This window comes from Paramisgurnus dabryanus, chromosome 8 (assembly GCF_030506205.2).
Source record: "Paramisgurnus dabryanus chromosome 8, PD_genome_1.1, whole genome shotgun sequence".
In the NCBI taxonomy this organism is placed as follows: Eukaryota; Metazoa; Chordata; class Actinopteri; order Cypriniformes; family Cobitidae; genus Paramisgurnus; species Paramisgurnus dabryanus.
Genome location: NC_133344.1, coordinates 10727784 through 10748355, shown reverse-complemented (window position 1 = coordinate 10748355; position 20572 = coordinate 10727784). Strand labels below are relative to the sequence as shown.

At 37.2% G+C, this 20572-nt stretch overlaps 1 long non-coding RNA gene across 2 annotated transcripts in view; it reads right to left on the bottom strand.

Moving 5' to 3' along the window:
• Positions 1-20572, bottom strand: part of LOC141282498 (uncharacterized) — a 110458-nt gene that overhangs the window by 87200 nt on the left and 2686 nt on the right. For both annotated transcript variants that reach the window (XR_012337193.1, XR_012337192.1), the window contains exons 2-4: positions 9693-9764; positions 6543-6612; positions 5419-5520 (exon numbers count right to left, since the gene is read on the bottom strand). This is a non-coding gene — a long non-coding RNA (uncharacterized lncRNA). The remainder of the gene's footprint in view (positions 1-5418; positions 5521-6542; positions 6613-9692; positions 9765-20572) is intronic.

The following is a 20572-nucleotide window of genomic DNA, read 5'->3' as shown; positions in this document are numbered from 1 at the left end:
AGACCCGTCACCCCGAGAAACAACATGCAACGATTGAGTATATCTTCATGTGATGTATAATTCGTGCAAAGCGTCATGGGGCGTAGGAATAGTGTGGACAGCAATGCAATAGAACCCACACAGAACACCTTACCAAATGTCATGGCAACCACACAGAAAACCCCCGGAATGCTATTTCAACATAAACACCTTACCAGTGCCATAGCAATCAGAAAGAAAACCCAACAATGCCATAACAACCAGACAGACAAATCCCTAGCAATACCATAGTAACTACACAAACAAATCCCTAGCAATGCAATATCAACCACACAGAGAAAACCCTAGCAATGCCATAGCAACCAGAGAGACAAAACCCTAGCAATGCCATAGCAACCAGAGATACAAAACCCTAGCAATGCCATAGCAACTACACAGACAGAACCCTAGCAATGTCAAAGCAACCACACAGACAGAACCCTAGCAATTCCAAAGCAACCACACAGACAGAACCCTAGCAATTCCAAAGCAACCACACAGCCAAAACCCTAGCAATGCCATAGCAACCACACAGCCAAAACCCTAGCAATGCCATAGCAACCACATCGACAGAACCCTAGCAATGCCATATCAACCACAGAGACAAAACCCTAGCAATTCCATAGCAACCAGACAGAAAACCTCAGCAATGCCATAACAACCACACAGACAAATCCCTAGCAATGCTATAGCAACCAGACAGAAAACCTCGGCAATGCCATAACAACCAGACAGACAAATCCCTAGCAATGCCATAGCAACAAGACAGAAAACATCAGCAATGCAATGGCAACCAAAGAGAGAAAACCCTAGCAATGCCATAGCAACCAGACAGAAAACATCAGCAATGCCATAACAACCACACAGACAAATCCCTAGCTATGCCATAGCAACCAAACAGAAAACCTTGGCAATGCCATAACAACCACACAGACAAATTCCTAGCAATGCCATAGCAACCAGACAGAAAACATCAGCAATGCAATGGCAACTGCACAGACAAATTCCTAGCAATGCAATAGCAAACAGACAGAAAACCTCGGCAATGCCATAACAACCACACAGACAAATTCCTAGCAATGCCATAGCAACCAGACAGAAAACATCAGCAATGCAATGGCAACTGCACAGACAAATTCCTAGCAATGCCATAGTAACCAGACAGAAAACCTCGGCAATGCCATAACAACCACACAGACAAATTCCTAGCAATGCCATAGCAACCAGACAGAAAACATCAGCAATGCAATGGCAACTGCACAGACAAATTCCTAGCAATGCCATAGCAAACAGACAGAAAACCTCGGCAATGCCATAACAACCACACAGACAAATTCCTAGCAATGCCATAGTAACCAGACAGAAAACCTCGGCAATGCCATAACAACCACACAGACAAATTCCTAGCAATGCCATAGCAACCAGACAGAAAACATCAGCAATGCAATGGCAACTGCACAGACAAATTCCTAGCAATGCCATAGCAAAAAGACAGAAAACCTCGGCAATGCCATAACAACCACACAGACAAATTCCTAGCAATGCCATAGCAACCAGACAGAAAACCTCGGCAATGCCATAACAACCACACAGACAAATTCCTAGCAATGCCATAGCAACCAGACAGAAAACCTCGGCAATGCCATAACAACCACACAGACAAATTCCTAGCAATGCCATAGCAACCAGACAGAAAACCTCAGCAATGCCATAACAACCACACAGACAAATTCCTAGCAATGCCATAGCAACCAGACAGAAAACCTCAGCAATGCCATAACAACCACACAGACAAATTCCTAGCAATGCCATAGCAACCAAACAGAAAACCTTGGCAATGCCATAACAACCACACAGCCAAATTCCTAGCAATGCCATAGTAACCAGACAGAAAACCTCGGCAATGCCATAACAACTGCACAGACAAATTCCTAGCAATGCCATAGCAACCAGACAGAAAACATCAGCAATGCAATGGCAACTGCACAGACAAATTCCTAGCAATGCCATAGCAAAAAGACAGAAAACCTCGGCAATGCCATAACAACCACACAGACAAATTCCTAGCAATGCCATAGCAACCAGACAGAAAACCTCGGCAATGCCATAACAACCACACAGACAAATTCCTAGCAATGCCACAGCAACCAGACAGAAAACCTCGGCAATGCCATAACAACCAGACAGACAAATTCCTAGCAATGCCATAGCAACCAGACAGAAAACCTCGGCAATGCCATAACAACCACACAGACAAATTCCTAGCAATGCCATAGCAACCAGACAGAAAACCTCGGCAATGCCATAACAACCACACAGACAAATTCCTAGCAATGCCATAGCAACCAGACAGAAAACCTCGGCAATGCCATAACAACCACACAGACAAATTCCTAGCAATGCCATAGCAACCAGACAGAAAACCTCAGCAATGCCATAACAACCACACAGACAAATTCCTAGCAATGCCATAGCAACCAGACAGAAAACCTCAGCAATGCCATAACAACCACACAGACAAATTCCTAGCAATGCCATAGCAACCAGACAGAAAACATCAGCAATGCAATGGCAACCAGAGAGAAAAAACCCTAGCAATGCCATAGCAACCAGACAGAAAACATCAGCAATGCCATAACAACCACACAGACAAATCCCTAGCAATGCCATAGCAACCAAACAGAAAACCTTGGCAATGCCATAACAACCACACAGCCAAATTCCTAGCAATGCCATAGCAACCAGACAGAAAACCTCAGCAATGCCATAACAACCACACAGACAAATTCCTAGCAATGCCATAGTAACCAGACAGAAAACATCAGCAATGCCATAACAACCACACAGACAAATTCCTAGCAATGCCATAGCAACCAGACAGAAAACATCAGCAATGCAATGGCAACTGCACAGACAAATTCCTAGCAATGCCATAGCAAACAGACAGAAAACCTCGGCAATGCCATAACAACCACAAAGACAAATTCCTAGCAATGCCATAGCAACCAGACAGAAAACCTCGGCAATGCCATAACAACCACACAGACAAATTCCTAGCAATGCCATAGCAACAACAAGACAGAAAACATCAGCAATGCAATGGCAACCAGAGAGAGAAAACCCTAGCAATGCCATAGCAACCAGACAGAAAACATCAGCAATGCCATAACAACCACACAGACAAATTCCTAGCAATGCCATAGCAACCAGACAGAAAACATCAGCAATGCAATGGCAACTGCACAGACAAATTCCTAGCAATGCCATAGCAAACAGACAGAAAACCTCGGCAATGCCATAACAACCACAAAGACAAATTCCTAGCAATGCCATAGCAACCAGACAGAAAACCTCGGCAATGCCATAACAACCACACAGACAAATTCCTAGCAATGCCATAGCAACAACAAGACAGAAAACCTCAGCAATGCCATAACAACCACACAGACAAATTCCTAGCAATGCCATAGCAACCAGACAGAAAACATCAGCAATGCAATGGCAACCAGAGAGAGAAAACCCTAGCAATGCCATAGCAACCAGACAGAAAACATCAGCAATGCAATGGCAACCAGAGAGAGAAAACCCTAGCAATGCCATAGCAACCAGACAGAAAACATCAGCAATGCCATAAAAACCACACAGACAAATCCCTAGCAATGCCATAGCAACCAAACAGAAAACCTTGGCAATGCCATAACAACCACACAGACAAATTCCTAGCAATGCCATAGTAACCAGACAGAAAACATCAGCAATGCAATGGCAACTGCACAGAACACCCTTGAATGTCACAACACCCATACAAGGCACCTTAGCAATGTCATAACCACCACCTAAAATACAATAACATTTCAACAACCATTCAGAAGTTCTGGATTTAGCCTGCAGGTTGTTCAGAAAGCTGTGAACCATATAGCAGCGCATCGATAACCAAATGTGTAATGCAGTTTTGTACCAATCTTCATAGCTTATGTGCAAATACTTTGGGAATACGAGAGAGAGAGAAAGACTGATAGATATATCAGAGAAATATCAGATAAATAAAAATGTGTGTGTGTTAGAAAGTCAGAATGATTTAGAGCATCTTTATGAATTAATAAAACCAAAATGACATCATATCGAGGACGAGGACAATTACTAATAACTTTTCAAAGGATTTGAATCGCAATAATGAGTGAATGATTGCGTCTGACACTAAAGGAGACGTCTGCTCTTATAAAACCCCTGGTGTGTGTGCTTCATGTTTACATCTCCCTCTCACAGTTCCTCAACATAATGAAATATGTTTAATATTTTTGTTCAAAAGGTTCAGAATGTTTAAAATATATTGAAATAAATTCCGCTGAACACAGATGGGAGGTGTGTATGTGTGTTCATGATTTAAAAGTGCTTTAATGAATTTGCTTAATTATATTTCAAAGCTTCTAATAAAGTAAGGCAGATTAGCATACACAATAAATCCATCACCCCAAACAGTGTGAGAGAGAGAGAGAGAGAGAGAGAGAGAGAGAGAGAGAGAGAGAGAGAGAGAGAGAGAGAGAGAGATTAATAAAAGCTGGATGTCCTCTCTCTTTTTTGTTTTGACCTCATGCATGGGTTCTGTGTAATTAACTGTTATCTGGAAGGACACTGCTTCCATATGAACATCTACACACCCCACGAATCACAAACATCTATTTTAAGGCGCTGGGTAATATCGTTGTAAAAAAAGAGACATATCTGCTTAAAAAAAATCGCAACTTTTAATTTTCCGTCAGTCTTAGTACACGATGTAACTACAGAAGAGTCAAGTTTTAAATAGGAAAAATATCAAAACTCTTTGGTTAATTTTTAGCATGATGCTAATGGTCTAATCAGATTCAATGGATTATGCTAAGCTATGCTAAAAGTGGTAGCGCCAAACCCAGAAATCAGCTGAATGGTTTCCAAAACAGTAAAAATCAAATGTTTAACCCTAGGGGAGCTGGAAAAAGAGCATATTTTCAAAAAAAAAAAAAAAGTGGTGTCCCTTTAAGTAGCAACAAACCTATTTAAACACAGTCTTGTATTATGGATTTTTTAGGAGACATCGCAGTGACCTGAAGACACAATGTGTGCACACCTGATGACCTGGTGTGAAACACGCTGCAATGATTGAGATCATGTGTAGCACACTTATTTAGCTTTAGTTTGATGGATATTTTTTGTGACTATATTAAATATGAAAGAAATAATCAATACTCCATCCTAAACTATATTTATAAACTACCATGCTTTTGTTGTTCTTTGCTTTTCTGTGTTTGAAAGAATGAACAATTGTTAAAAGCGCTATATACTGTAAATGAAATTGAATTTGATGTGTGTTTAACATGCTGAGCAGCACAGTTACAGGTGTGGACTTTCATTGATGGGTCTTACCAGCACAACAAGGAGGACTCGTGGGAGATAAGGAAGGTTGTGGATGAACGCTGTTTGTTGTTTCGTTTCCACACAGACTCTCTGCTGAATGCCAACATCGGCCTGCGACAAAAGATGAAACGCAAACAGAGACCGGTAAGCTGTGAAAAATGACACAAATCACTGTACAACCAGAATACATCATCAAAAAAACAACGGGAAAATGGCAAGACTGAAAAAAAAATTAATAAACAAAATGCGAAGATGCGTTTACGCTTAAAGTAATCTGTTTGTGTAGTGTGATGCTATTCTGGGCAAACCTGCTTAATAAAAATCTGTGCACTCCATCACAAATTACTTTTACGTGGTAAACAACTTCATAAATAACTTTTTGGCATGAAAAATGTGAAATAAAGTATTAAAGAGGACATTTCACAAGACTTTTTTAAGATGTAGAATAAATCTTTGGTGTCCCCCGAGTGCGTCTGTGAAGTTTTAGCTAATAATACCCCATAGATAATTTATTATAGCATGTTAAAATTGACACTTTGTAGATGTGAGCAATAATGTGCAGTTTTGGGGTGTTGTTTTTTAATGCAAATGAGCTGATCTCTGCACTAAATGGCAGTGCAGTGGTTAAATAGTGCAGATTAAGGGGCGGTATTATCCCCTTCTGACATCACAAGGGGAGCCAAATTTCAATAAGCTATTTTTTCACATGCTGTAGAGAATATGTTAACCAAAACGAAGTTACTGGGTTAATCTTTTCACATTATCTAGATTGATAAAAGCAGTGAGGAGCCAATTATAGCACTTAAAAATGGAAAAAGTCTGATTTTTATGATATGTCCCCTTTAAGTCTTTTTCACATGCAAAAACGTTCGGTAGGGTTACACGAAAGGTTGGTTTTGTGGTTGTTAAAGAGGTTGAAGTGCTATATGTACAGTGCATTTTGTATTTAGCATACTTCTATTTGCATATAAAAGTAAAACAAAAACTTCCATAAAATGAAACACTGAAATGCATTAATATTTATTAACGAAATACCCAACAGGCCTGTTTTTATAGTTATTATATCTCCTGAATTTTAATACTTTCATTTTCTCTGGAGACAAATTGTTTATTACCACTGCAAACAAACTCACATTTAACAGCGGCTAATGGTCCTCTGCTCACCTCGACCAATGACGACACATCTGCGACCCACATGCTGACCTGTCGATGACAACAGATGAGTTAATGCATGAAAGCAAAAGCTAAATGAGATGTTGTGTAACCGACTCTTCACCTTTAGCGATTTTAACAAGAAAAACATGCAGCTCATGAATTTAGTGTCGTGTTTGTGTTTATTTTTTTGCATAAGCATCGATAACCACAATCCAGCCAACATAAAGGTCACACAGGTTCAAGAAGGGATGTATGGTCATATTCAGATTTGTGCATATAAGCGAATTTAATCAACCGTGTTATGTTATGCAATGATATTTGCAAGGGACGGCTGATACTAGGCATCTCAAAATTTTCGTTTTACTTAAAGGTGGTGTGTGGACATTTTTGCGGAATCTAGTGGTGAGATTTTGTTTCGCAACCAAAAGCTCACCCCTCAATTTCAAAACGGATATAGTAGCCAAACTTAAAGGGACACTCCACTTAAAAAAAATTGCGCGGGCATGCTTCAGCCATGTTACGGCAGCAAACTCCTTGATTATTACGCCAGAATGAGAGTATAGTTCCTAGCCATATCTGCCTAGAAAATTTTAACTTTTAATTTTCCATCAATCTTAGTACACGATGTGACTACAGAAGAGTCAAGTTTTACATAGGAAAAATGAGGAGTTTCGTTGCAAAACAAGATAACTCCATTTTTAACATTTTTGTCAAAACATGTTTATTATTAAGTTATCATGTTATTATTTTGTTTTATGGTGCTACTCAGCTGTATTTTTTAGGTTTAAATCAAAACAAACCAACTGCAGTTGAATTGATATTAATTGGAATGCACAACCAAAAAACGAGATTTCTGAAAAATCGGAGTTCTCTCATCTTGCAAAGAAACTCTTCAAATATTGAAACTCTTTGGTTATTTTTTTAGGCGTGATGCTAATGGTCTAATCAGATTCAATGGGCTATGCTAAGCTATGCTAAAAATTTTATAGCCAGACCCGGAGATCGGCTGAATGGATTCCAAAACGTTAAAAATCAAATGTGCATATTTTCAAAAAAGTCCTTTTAAGTTTAGGGCTACTTCCGTGTAAGGAGATCTGCGGTGTATGTAGATAAAAACAGCTCACTCTAAGGTATTAAAAACAATACAGTTCATAATGTAAGGTCTTTATACACCACTGATAATGTAGTTATGTATATTAAATTGCATTTCTGTCAAGAGATCCTTCTTAAAGTTACACAATGCACCTTTAATATAGTGTGAAGTATCAGCCTGATCTCAAGAAAATTCATACATATTTTACGAGTTGGCTAATTCGTATGAATTTATACAAAGTTAATCATGCAAAAACGAACGATTGTCATGAAAAAAACAACAACAAAACCAAACCGCGTCCCTAACCCGGCATCAAACCCCAAAGTCACAGGGGTCAAGGTAAAATATGTACGAATTCTCGCGAGGCTTTGGAAGTATTGCATGGCAAAGCAACACTGAGTGAAACATGATTTACTCTGCTATCTATACATTTTATTGTTGGTGACCTTGTGACAGGGTTGAAAAAAATATATCATATATTGAAATACATTAAATATGGGGAGGGGGTACTGTAGTGATCTCTCTGGTATTGGAGAGTTATCACCCTGGTACTTTCATCCTGAGGTACAGAGATGTATAAAGTACTAGGGACCCAGACTTGAGTAAAAGTACAAGTGCTCTATCAAAAAAGTGACTTGAGTAGAAGTTGAAGTGCTCTTTAAGCACAGCACTTAAGTGGAAGTACTAAAGTATTAAACATGTTTTGTACTTAAGTATTGCAAGTAGTTTATTTTAAAATATACTACTCAAGTACTGAAAGTAAAAGTACAAGTATTGTGTAATGTAGTTATTAAAGAAAACAGTCAAAAGTTTGAATATAATATTGTTTATATTATTTCAAATGTTTTAGCTAAAGGACACTCACAATTCCTTTGGCTGTAGCAGGAGTACAAAGACAGGACTGTTCAGATAATTTAGATTAATTTAACCAAATAATTAAATATTAGTCGATATAATGGTAATAGGTACAGTAAAGGTACAAGGTGTTTCAATGAACTTAAGTTTCCTTCTTTCACGCACACTCGCCCTTTCTCACGCATTCTCTCTCTCTCTGTCTTTCTCGCGCACTTTGGTTCTCTATTTGCTTCACTTTGTCCACAACCCCGGCTCATATTTGGGAGTGAGAGGGAGGGAGGGGTCCGCCCTTCACTATCTCCGATTGGTTTAGAACACGATCTGTGTGTGTTTCTAATGTGTATCACCGCTCTGGCAGTGATAATGTGGGTTTGGAATGATTCGTAACATTTGAGTGTAACGAGTAACTATGCAGCACATAAAAAATGTATCGGAGTAAAAGTATTAAACTCATCGAAAATATGTACTGAAGTAAAAGTGGAAGTAGGAGAAAAAATATATACTTCCGTAGAGTACAGATACTGTCTTTTAGTACTTAAGTACAGTAGTGAAGTAGTTCTACTTCGTTACTATACATCTCTGCTGAGGTAGGAAAGTTACAATTTCATGAAATATTAAAAGACCTGCTAAAATTTTCAAGCTCACACACCATAATTTCCTATAAATGACCCCCACACATCCTGAAACAGTCGCTAGCGATGCTTTGTGTCTGTCTCTAGCCAATTCACCAGAAATGCATCTGTCACCAAAGACCAGCAGTCTTTTCTCATTGGAGTCATTTTACAAGGTCTTCCAGATACATTTGGCAGACCCTCAAGAGCATGACAGCACATTCAACCAAGTGTCACCCAAAAATTCAGTCATCATTTACTTATCATCACTTTGCCCCAAACCTGTACTGTATGACTTTGACTTTTGGTGGACACAAAAGTCTCTCGAGAATGCGACAACGTTGTTAAAGTCGTTTTTGTGATTTACTGTTTTCTACATAAATATGAATATATAACTTGATATCTTTAATATTGACTAAGATCATGATCATCAATGAGTGAAATCAAATGCAAAAAAATGATGCTCCTAATCTCATTATAAGAATATGAGATAAGCATGGATTTCACAGACATGGGTCGCAAATACTAATACTTTTCATAGTCATATACTTTAAAATACACATGCAGACCTGCTATCATTTATTGAACAATCCAGCTTTTAAATCGGGAAAGAAACAGGCTTTCTTCATCTTTAGTGGACCCTGGAGAGAGAGAGAGAGAGAAGCAGTCAAACAGGTCGATCTTTCAGCTGTCTGAGCTCTAACTGGCATCTCTGCACGCACACACAAACACTGTCACTAGGGTTCAGTCAGCCATCTGCTGAGACACCCGACTGATTAAGACACATCACCCAAAAAACTATGACATCACTCACCATGGGCCTGACAAACAACAGTGATGATAGTTTACACAAAATTGGTGTTTATGAGTTTTTATTGGATGTGTTTCCATACGGAATAAAACATTGGCAAACCGTCAGACTATTGCTTTGATGACTTCATGTAAAGCTATTTGGCTTGTTTATTTTATTAAAGAAGACAAATGATGACAAACTAGAAATTAAATTGATCTGATAATGTTTCCCTAGACAGCAATAAGACTACACTGAGAGCAAAATGAGACAAATGAAGAAGTTAAATCAACTTCTAATCCATCATCGAGAAATATGATCCATCATCGAGAAATATATTATGCTTATTACACAGCTATTTATCTCATAAGTAAGGTAAGGAACATTTAATATTAATTTGAAATATTTTATTTGCTCATTTTTAATGAATGCCGACCTTCCGCAAGGAAAACCGATTTACTTTTGTTTACTCACATTTGTGATTTTCACATTTTCACAAAGATATATAAACATACAAATATATCAATTAAAGAACAGACCCCCTTGCTTTGAAACAAAAAATAAACAAACAAACAAAATGGGGAAAAAACAAAACGTTTTATCCTATCTATATTTTTTCTCTGCTTATAAACTCCTAAATATGCGTCTTTTTTATATTTTTTTAGCAAAAAGTTATAAAAGTTGCATTTTTGTGAAGGAATTTTGTTAGAGTTTCAGATCACCGCAATGATTGCACATCTCTTTAAAAACACAAGGGGGAGCTGCAGCGCCTGTATAAACGAGACCGTATCAGATGGCGCTCCTTAACTGACAGTGTAATGTGATACATTGCAAAGCCATTCAGTACAGTGAAAAAAACAGCATTTAAAGAAACACTGGAAAAATAGTATGAACTGCCAGGTAAAACATACATTTCCAAATGTATGAGAATTAAATGTCAAAGCAATAAACAGACAAATTAATTGTCATAATCCCCAAAGCAATAAAACAGGCAATTAATCTATATAATTGTCACAATTTATTAGACAATTAACCGTTAGCCAAATTTCATAATCGTGACAGCCCTAAAAAACATACACAGAGTTTAAAATTAGTAAATACTTTTTTGCTTCAGTTTTTTTTATAAATTGGGTAAGTGGCCATCTAGTGGATAATTGCGGTATTACAGGCTAACATAAAACCTCACAGGAACACGTTTTTATGCAAGTGTTTTCTTTTAATTGACGAGATAATTCGTCAATAGTGAGGAAAGAGTTAAGATAAGACAAGACGTTTAAATATCACAAACACGGTATTTAAAAAAAAACATATTTATATTTATTTTTGTGCAGTATTAAACTCTACCTGTAAAAATGATTTGTAGCATTTGACCAGCCGAAGAATGAAATGGCGTGATGATTTACAGGTCCATGACGGGTAAAAGCGCTTAACAAAACGCTCTCTCAAAGTTTTATTACTTTATTATCAGAGTATGCAAAACACAGCTCTATACTCTTAAGGGGATCGCACACCGGCCGCGGCACTGCGTTCTTAATCAAATGAACATATTGTTTTCTATGAGTATACGCACACCGGCGCCACCTGCTATGACTGAGGGAGTTGCTCAAATCCCTGTCGCGCCACACAGCGCCACTCACATAGTTTAACATTAAATAACATCATATTTGTCCCAAATCATTAACGATTAACATTGGCTGCTAACGTATATTTTGCATTTTGAAGTAGACGCTATCTGACGAAGCTTGCGCTGTTTAATGTGCACTTCCGGTTTACAATACCTCTGAGTTGTCCTAGACGCGACTCGATGCGACGCGGCGCGACGCTGAGCTGTGCGGCCGGTGTGCGATCCCCTTTACAGTATATCCAGGGCTCCAGACTGCCACCAAATGGTGGCATTTTGCCACCAAAATTTGAAAGTGTGCCACTGAATTTTACATCCGGTCGCACATGTGCGACCAGTAAATTTGACCTTTTTTGTGATGTTACACTGAATTTAAAACAGCGCATTACTTACTGCATCTGTCATCAAAGTATTTATTAGTAATACAGTGTATTATTTAGTAGAATAATGTGAATATTTGGTTAGCATGTTGATTTACAGTATGTGCCTCTAAATTTTTTGGTTGCGCCCCTAAAATTTTCAGTTGGGGGCCACTGTGCTCCTAATTAAAAAAGTTAGTCTGGAGCCCTGATATCAATAATTATATAACATTTAGTTTTGCCGCTTTAATCGGATCGGACCAGCAGCTGGGCGGACACCTGTCATTTAATCGAGAATTTAATTGATATGGCTAAACAAGCTGTCGAAGATATGAAATCTTAATGTTTTGTATGGAAGAAGAAATTTGAAATGGAAAACATGTTTTGCATATCACAACTAATTAGATTAAAAGACTTCATATGCTAGGCTGAATTTTTAACCATAAAACAGATGCTAATTGCAAGTTTCAGATGTGGTTTAATTGCGTGCCGGCTGTATTGCTGACGTCACCAAAACCTCTAATACAGCTCCTCAGCACAGAAATACATTTAACCAATGTATAATGCTAGTTTAAATATCCATACGCAACCGCAGTCCAATGTATAATGTGGATTTATTATAATCCGTCTACTTTCTCACAAAAAACTGAAGCCACAAGCGATGTGCTCGTAAACCAGGACAAAACATATGGTGAGGGAAGAGTTTTTACTGCTCGCCCCAAGACTTAAAAAAACCCTAACAGATTATCTGAGGACATCAGTAAGATTTATTTAAATGCAATGCATTCAAACTAAAAGAAAGAGATGTGCAGAGATGTTAAATATGCAGACGTGTTTTTAGAGCAAACAATTTTGGAGCGACTCGGATCTGGAGGGACAAATCTGCAGCCACTAAATTATAATAGTCTAGCTGTGTTTTACTTTTAAATTGTCTTTAGAAGACACCATTAAAGGTTAAATTGTATTTTTAGTGGTTCTGGCATCTTCTGTGCATATCTTAGCAATAACATCGCACATTCTCAGCAACTCCTGCCGTTAAGTGCCATGATTTATCTGATAACTGCATCTAATTTGAAAGTTGCTTTGCTTTGCTTTAGAAATGCACCAGCCAAAAACATAAACAATTATGTAAATTACAGTACTTGACCTTCACTGTATTGCAATTATAGAAACAATAGCACTTAATTTGTTAACATTAGTTAGGTGTTTGATATTACGGTCTATAATTATGGGCTGCATTTTTATCCATCTCATTTAATGTCAGTTTAGAAATACACTTTAACTCTCTGTTAATTAACATTTGTTTATTATACACTAAGGCTATTTCATACATTGTATGTGAAATGTGCGAAATAATGTATGTGCATAAAAATGAACATTAAAGATTTTTTACAAATACACTCCAAAAAACACAAACCCCTATTGGGATGTAAATAACCAAGCATTTCTAGAGTATTTACTTATTACTATTTACTGTTATGGAGTTAAATGTTATTGTAAAGTGTTACTGCAATTATTGTGGCTCACCTAAAGTAACAATTTGCTGAAATGTGATTTTTTCCAAAATCAAAATTAATGTTGTTTTCAGCACAACCCTGCAAGTTGTCTTGAATATTTTACTATTTCACAGTAGTTATGAATCCTTGCATCTGATGTTATTATAAACTAGCTATTTGTATGAAGGAGTTGAGTAAAATCTGGACAAATATTAAATCTGTTAGCATTCCCACCACCTTTTCTCCCTAAACATTCCCGGCTAACCAGTCAATCAAATCAAAAAGTTAGCCAAGTAAATTTTGGTAAAAGGGATAGTTCACTTTAAAACAAAAACTTTATAAATTACTCACCCTTTTTTTTTTACGCTGACATTGTATAAACTTCCCATGTTTCTAATTTTTCTTCAGAATCCACACTTTTATTACACCTTAGTCACCGTTCACTCCCATATTAACCAGAAAACCCTTCAAGCTTCAAAATGACCCAAAAATGTTAAATAAATAACTCCACTTGACTTGTGTCACTAGTCAACATTTATAGTGGATCAAACCCTTGTTATAAAAGTTGTCTTAATATTTTGATCAATAGCCGGGTCATTCCACTGAATCAGTGCCATTTCTGTCCCCATAGGACATTATGTATAAAAATGCAAGAAAACTCTAAAATACATTTTATTTTTAAGCAAATTGTCCTGCATGTTAACTTAATACCGAATTTAAACTATATAATTTAAAACATTTATAAAAACTACATAGAACACTAAAAACCTGCTTTTTTTATCTATCTCAGCTCTTTATCTCTATTAGGGATGCATAACGATTAATCGCGATTAATCTATAGCAGAATAAAAGTTTTTGTTTACATCACATATGTGTCTGAACCATGTATAATAACTTTATATAGATAAATGCACATACATGCATGTTTATATGTAAGAAATGTTTACATGTGTATATACATTTGTATAGTTAGTATCATTTATTATATATAAATACTTCATATATAAATATATATTTTTTTCATAAAACTATACATGCATGTGCGCATATTTATATATACACATAATTATTATATACAGTTCACACACATATATGATGTAAACAAAAACTTTTATTCTGCTATAGATTAATCGAGATTAATCGTTATGCATCCCTAATCTCTATACTTTTCCTTTTAATATAAAGCATAAAATTCGTCGGAATCGATGGTGAAGTTGGCAGCGCTCCGACATATGGTGCAAACGCACTTCCGGCGACCCGAGTTTGAATCCCGGCTCCAGGTCCTTTGCCGATCCCATACACCTCTCTCCACCCTCTACTTTCCTGTTGTCTCTCAAATCTACTGTCTATCAATAAAAAAGGAAAAAATGGCCCAAAAAATTTATTATTAAAAAAAAATAAAGCATAAAATTCTTCAGATATCTGCATTTGCATTATTGTGTCAGTCCATGTGCCATCTTCGCTTTAAATATTTTGTACCATTGAAAAAGTTATAATATTTTTAGATAAAATGCACATTGTAGTCACGGCCATGATTTCCCTCAATCCTGTTACCCATAAACTATGTATACACCTAGGGTGACCATACGTGCCATTCTTTCCGGACGCGTCCGGGCGACGATTTCAGTGCATCTTCCGAAAGTCGTATTTGTTGACCGCATACGCCATTTAGATAAAAAGATAAGTTGCTTTTCTGTAATAATAATAATAATCCTCTATAACGTATGCAGTCGACAAATACGACTTCCGGAAGACGCACCCGAAATCCTGGCCAGGACGCGTCCGGGAAGAATGTATGGTCACCCTAATACAGCAAACGCCTAAATCTAAATGGGATCAGTACAGCCTAAATCCTGTGAGATGTTGGGTTTCGGGTAGGATAAAGTAGCGCTCATCTGACGAGATTTCAGGACATTTTGCTGTTTGCTGTACGGTTTTGACATCTTGCATTATGCCCCTGCTTCAAGTTACACCCCGTCCTTTACCCTCCTGTTGTTTACATCTTGCAAAATGGTCTATAGCATCACTTATGGTTCAACATGACACAATATGGTTCTACACAGGTGCTACTGCTACACAGGTTCTACTACATAGGTGATGTTTAGCACTAAAAATGGTTCCCTTACGATAACGAGCTAGTGAACCACTTTTAGTGCTATTTAGCAATTGTTTTAGAGTGTAATCTTAGGTTATTCATTTCCACATATGGTTTATAGATATGGATTACACTTCTGTCATTTCATAACTTTTCTTAAGTCTTCCCTTTCAACATTATCTAAAATTTGACTAAAGAGCTGTGAGGGCTTGATATCTCACAGGAAGATATTTAACTAATCCCAGAGAGGAAATTCAAGGATTTCCATTTCTTATCTCAATGCTATTCCATTAACAGAACCTCAAACACTAAGATATTGAAAGGCAAACAGGTGCAAATTGGTCATTCTACAAAAAAGGTGGAAATGCTTGTCCCTTGCTTTTGCAGACCCCTTAATCCTTTAATTTGACCCAATAATCCCATAATGATATATATTTAATAAATATAAACTTTCCTTAACATGATGAGAGAGTTTATTTATGTACTTATCTTTTTTTTTCCTTTTTTTAAAATGTCCTGAAAATTGCCCTGTCCCTTTGATCATACATTGAAGTTGAACCGTGTACTTATTATTTAAAACCATGTTTTTTATAAAACAAATCTAATTTACATTTACCTTTAACCCTGTATGAATTTACTACAACAGTGAAATGGTAAAAAAAGACACTATTAATATGAATAATAGCAAATGAACATTTGTCCCCCAAATTTATGTCATTGGTGTTACCCTGCCCAAAGCACCTTTATTTTGAAACAATGCATCAGCTATTTGAGTTTTTTATTTAGGTCAGTGGAAGAAGTGCAGTGGAGGAAGGCAAAAGGTTTGTGAGATGTCTTACCTTATTTGTCTAAAATATCATGATATATCTAAGAATTTTGAGATAAGATTTTTTGGATGTCATTAGTTTTAATCTTTTTTATAGCTGGGAGTATTAAGATCTTTACATAAAAATACATTATACTGAATAAGTATGTGATTGTTACATCTCTAATGAAATGGCACATAGCTAATGGCAGCCATTTTGTTAAAATATTAGTTTTTTTCTGTAAATTGTCCATTGGTGTTACCATCATTGGTGTTACCGTCATTAGTGTTACTTCTCTAATGAGTACTTTTTATATTCTAATTTTGTCATTGGTGTTACATTGTGTCATTGGTGTTAAACCAAGTTTTGGTGTTATGAATGTATTTTCTTGTACTTTCTAGTAATTTTTCTCCGTCTTTTCTTGCTGTTATCATTCCTCTACTCAACCTTTAACTAAATAGACAAGCTGTAATGAGAAAAAATATTTAGTATCAACATTAATGTTGTTTAAATAACAGTAACACCAATGAAAAATAAATGACTCATGGATTCTTTATTAAAATGTATTAAAAAGTTAAAAATACATTAAGCTCCCCGATTTGCGGATTCATATATTTGACAAGTTAATTAATGCTATTAAAGAAGTTTTGGGTATATAGAAATAAGTTAATTTAAGCAAATTTCCATCACCCGAATTCCACCTTTTCTGTAGAATGACCCAAATACATGAAAATCAGAGTTTTTTTCTGACCATTTGTAATGACAACAAATCAGGTAGTCACAGCTGACCTGTCCATCACCACAGTCTGTGTGTCTCTGTGTGTTTAGATAGACTCGTCTCTGTCCATCCATTACTCTTAAGGTTCAAGCAAGCCTGCAGATAATTTATTACTGATCACTGTGTAAACACATCTGTCTAACTTCAATCACCTTTAAACACACAATCACACACACAAACCCAAGAGCAAAAACTTCTTAAACAACACAAAATAAGTAAAATGTGCATACAGAATGCTCACCATGCCCACACACACACCCTACTGGCAAACAATACAAACCATCACAAAAAAACGATAGATTTACTGTTGATAATGAGAATTGGTTTACAATGCAAACTATAAAGGTCTCTGTGGGTCTGTAATGTGTTAAGTTTTATTGGTAAGATGTTATCTGGCAGCGGGGAACCAGCAGACACCTTTAAATCCTCCTGGAATGAGTCCCAGAACATAATAGGCTATATATTGGAAGTTTATAAAGATTTTAATAGTAAACAGTTCACGTTTATATTGGAATTTTTAATGGAAACCATTTGTCTTTTACTCAGCATGGCACCTACAGCAAACACACGTGTCAGACACAGCGACGTAAGAAAGAAATACTTTTGGCACGCGGCACCTATAAATAAATACATCTCACGTCAGGAGTCTTTAAATAATGCACGTTTTTAAAGCGAGTCCTACTGCTCATTTAAATAGTAGACGTTCGATTTCACGAGCTCGTGGCTGTGGGGGCGAGCAGCTTCTAAGATCTATCCCAAAAGAGCGCACGAGACCTTTCTCTCTCCATCTCTCCGGCTCTGTGATCCGCGCTATATTTAGCTCATAGAAGTCTATTTCTGTCCTCACGTGCCAGACAGAATCTCCTCGCCCTCGTGCCAATCCTCCACCTCCGCATTTACGTCGCTCGCTCCACACTACATCCCCCTCTATTTCTAGGCTTCTAATTCGCTCCATCTCTCGTGCGTTTTGCTTCTTGCTATTCATATTCTCTCTCTCCCTCCCTGACTTTCTCTCTCGCGTGCGCTCACATGCCAGTTGTCAGGTGTCCAGCTTTCTGTAGCGAGAAGTGCAAGCATGAGGAGAATACAAACAAGACCCGACTAATGAGCCAAAGAGCGACAGACCTTTATTGTCATTTGTTCTTTTTTTTGTTTATTCCTCTCAAGAATGATATGATAGATGGACATAAGATATCAATTGCAAAGACATTAAGAGAAGAAATGAGAGAGACAGAAAGAAAGACATACAGAGAGAGAGAGGAGGGAAGGAGCGTTTTTGGTGTCAAATAATTGGAGCCCTTTAAAATTCATTCATTTGGATCTGTCCAGAAATGTCTATTTCAAGTTGTCTCATTAAATCTAATACTGTGTTATCTGACAGTTTTCAGTTCTGTGGCCATGCTGAGAGAGAGATGACCACTGAAATAATGACGGCCCATCGTTATGCCAATTAAGAAGTGTGATCTCATCTTTTTAAATATTGCACAAGTCAACATAAAATAAAAATGTTTCCTACACACGCACCTTCTCTCAACATAACACCGACTGTGACATTACAGTCGTGATGTACCTGTCCCATATTAAAGGGGCGGTGAATTTGTCGATTTTATTGTTTTATACTGTTGCCTGATGTCTACTTATGATGTCCGCGTGGTTTTTACATTCAAAAACATCAAAAACAATAAGTATTAGGCTATTTTGTAACATGGATTAGTGGCTCTCTGGAGAAATGGTTCGTTTGAAGGGGCGGGCCGCATTGAAGACCTGGACGTAAACACCCACTGCTATGATTGGACGGCTTCTTTCCCCGTCATTACATGTAGGCAGATGTTTTAAAAACATTAATGTGATAAAAATAGCAGCCGAACACAAATATGTTTGAGCCACAAAAGATTCTGGGTGCTAAATATGATACACATAAATGACAATACGTATATTAAAGTAGAACCAAAACTCGACGTGACTAAATTACCGTATACAACACAGTAAGCGCGCATCAGAATCTAAACTGCGACTAATAAATCCTTATCAATAACTTTGTATATTTCGATTGTGCTTGTGAAGTTGCTTTTACATTTACGTAATGTTAAATACCACAGTTATATGATAAAAAATAAGCTTTGTTGAGTGTTTGACCTTTCAAACGTAACTCGCCTAAATTACCGTATACAACACAGTAAACGGGCATCAGAATCTAAACTGCGGCTGATAATCCTTCCTTATAACTATTTTTGTATAGACCTTTTGCGTGTTTGCAAACAGAGATGACGTTTTTTGTGGGCGGAGCCCAACTGGTGGCAGAAAGTGAATGCTTCTCAATAGCTGTGTGAAGTGTTTTAGCATTAAACTGTGATTTTTAAGGATCCGGTGTTCTGTAGAAGTCTGTTTCCCCTATATTTCTCTTAAGTGTAATGTTTCTTATAACGTTTTCACCAAGTTACGTTTATTTTTTAAATCTCTACTGTGTACTTTATTGAGTTAATTCTTAACAAAAACCCATGTTTTCTTTCAAAAGTATGTGCTCATTCATGTGTAATTACTTCCCACCCACTAATCAAAGTATTCTCTTAAGTGTAGAATCTGCTATTTAAAATGCATACCGTCGAAGCGCTCTCTGGCTGAATCCATGTTGTGCCTCCATCTTTGAAATACATTCGCCGACGAGGGACATTCCTGAAATTCAAGCTCCGCCTTTCGCGCTTTCACTCTACACTCATGCTGGCCGATAGCTGAAGCCTCCGTAGGTTGCATGTGTAGGCGGTATACGTCATCAAGACAGTCTTATTTCAGAATATTAACAATTATAAAGCTGACAATTATTCTTAGTTAATTGTAAATTGATGTAATATGCGTATGACTTGCGAATGTAATGCTCAGTTGATTTAAATAAACCAGGCTTGATGACGTATCTAGCCTGTGACCTGCGTAGCTGAATCCTTCGGATTTTACAACAACCGCACACCGTGATGAACCTGCGATCTAATGCTTTGATTTGAAAGCCTGTTGAAGACATATTCTCGAGGACATTAAAACAAATCGCCAAGGATGCGAAACGGGGATTTTAAACGACAACGTGACAGGAAAAACATCAAGAAGTCACTATTGGAGTTAGTTTTCCAAGATGGGGCTCAAGGGACACTGAAGCTTACTTTCTATATTCTCCACAGGTAATTCAGCATATTCGTTTACATCTATACAGTCCATGTTGTAAACTTGAAGTTTTATAGTTCCTTGGCTAACTTTAGCATGATTATGCATAACACTTGTTAGTGTAAACATGCATGTGGTTTAATGTGTCCGAACAGACACACGCCGTCTCTCCGCCCATTTATGTAATCTGAGTTACTGAGATAAATGTTTTTCATCTTTTCTGACCTCTAGCACAAACACACGGTGACAGCGCTATTTTTAGCCTTTCATTGATAAAAGCGTCTGATCTGCGCGTCTTTCGTTTCATTTTACAAGCGTGTGAAAGTTGCGCGATCTTTTTTCACCAATATCAGA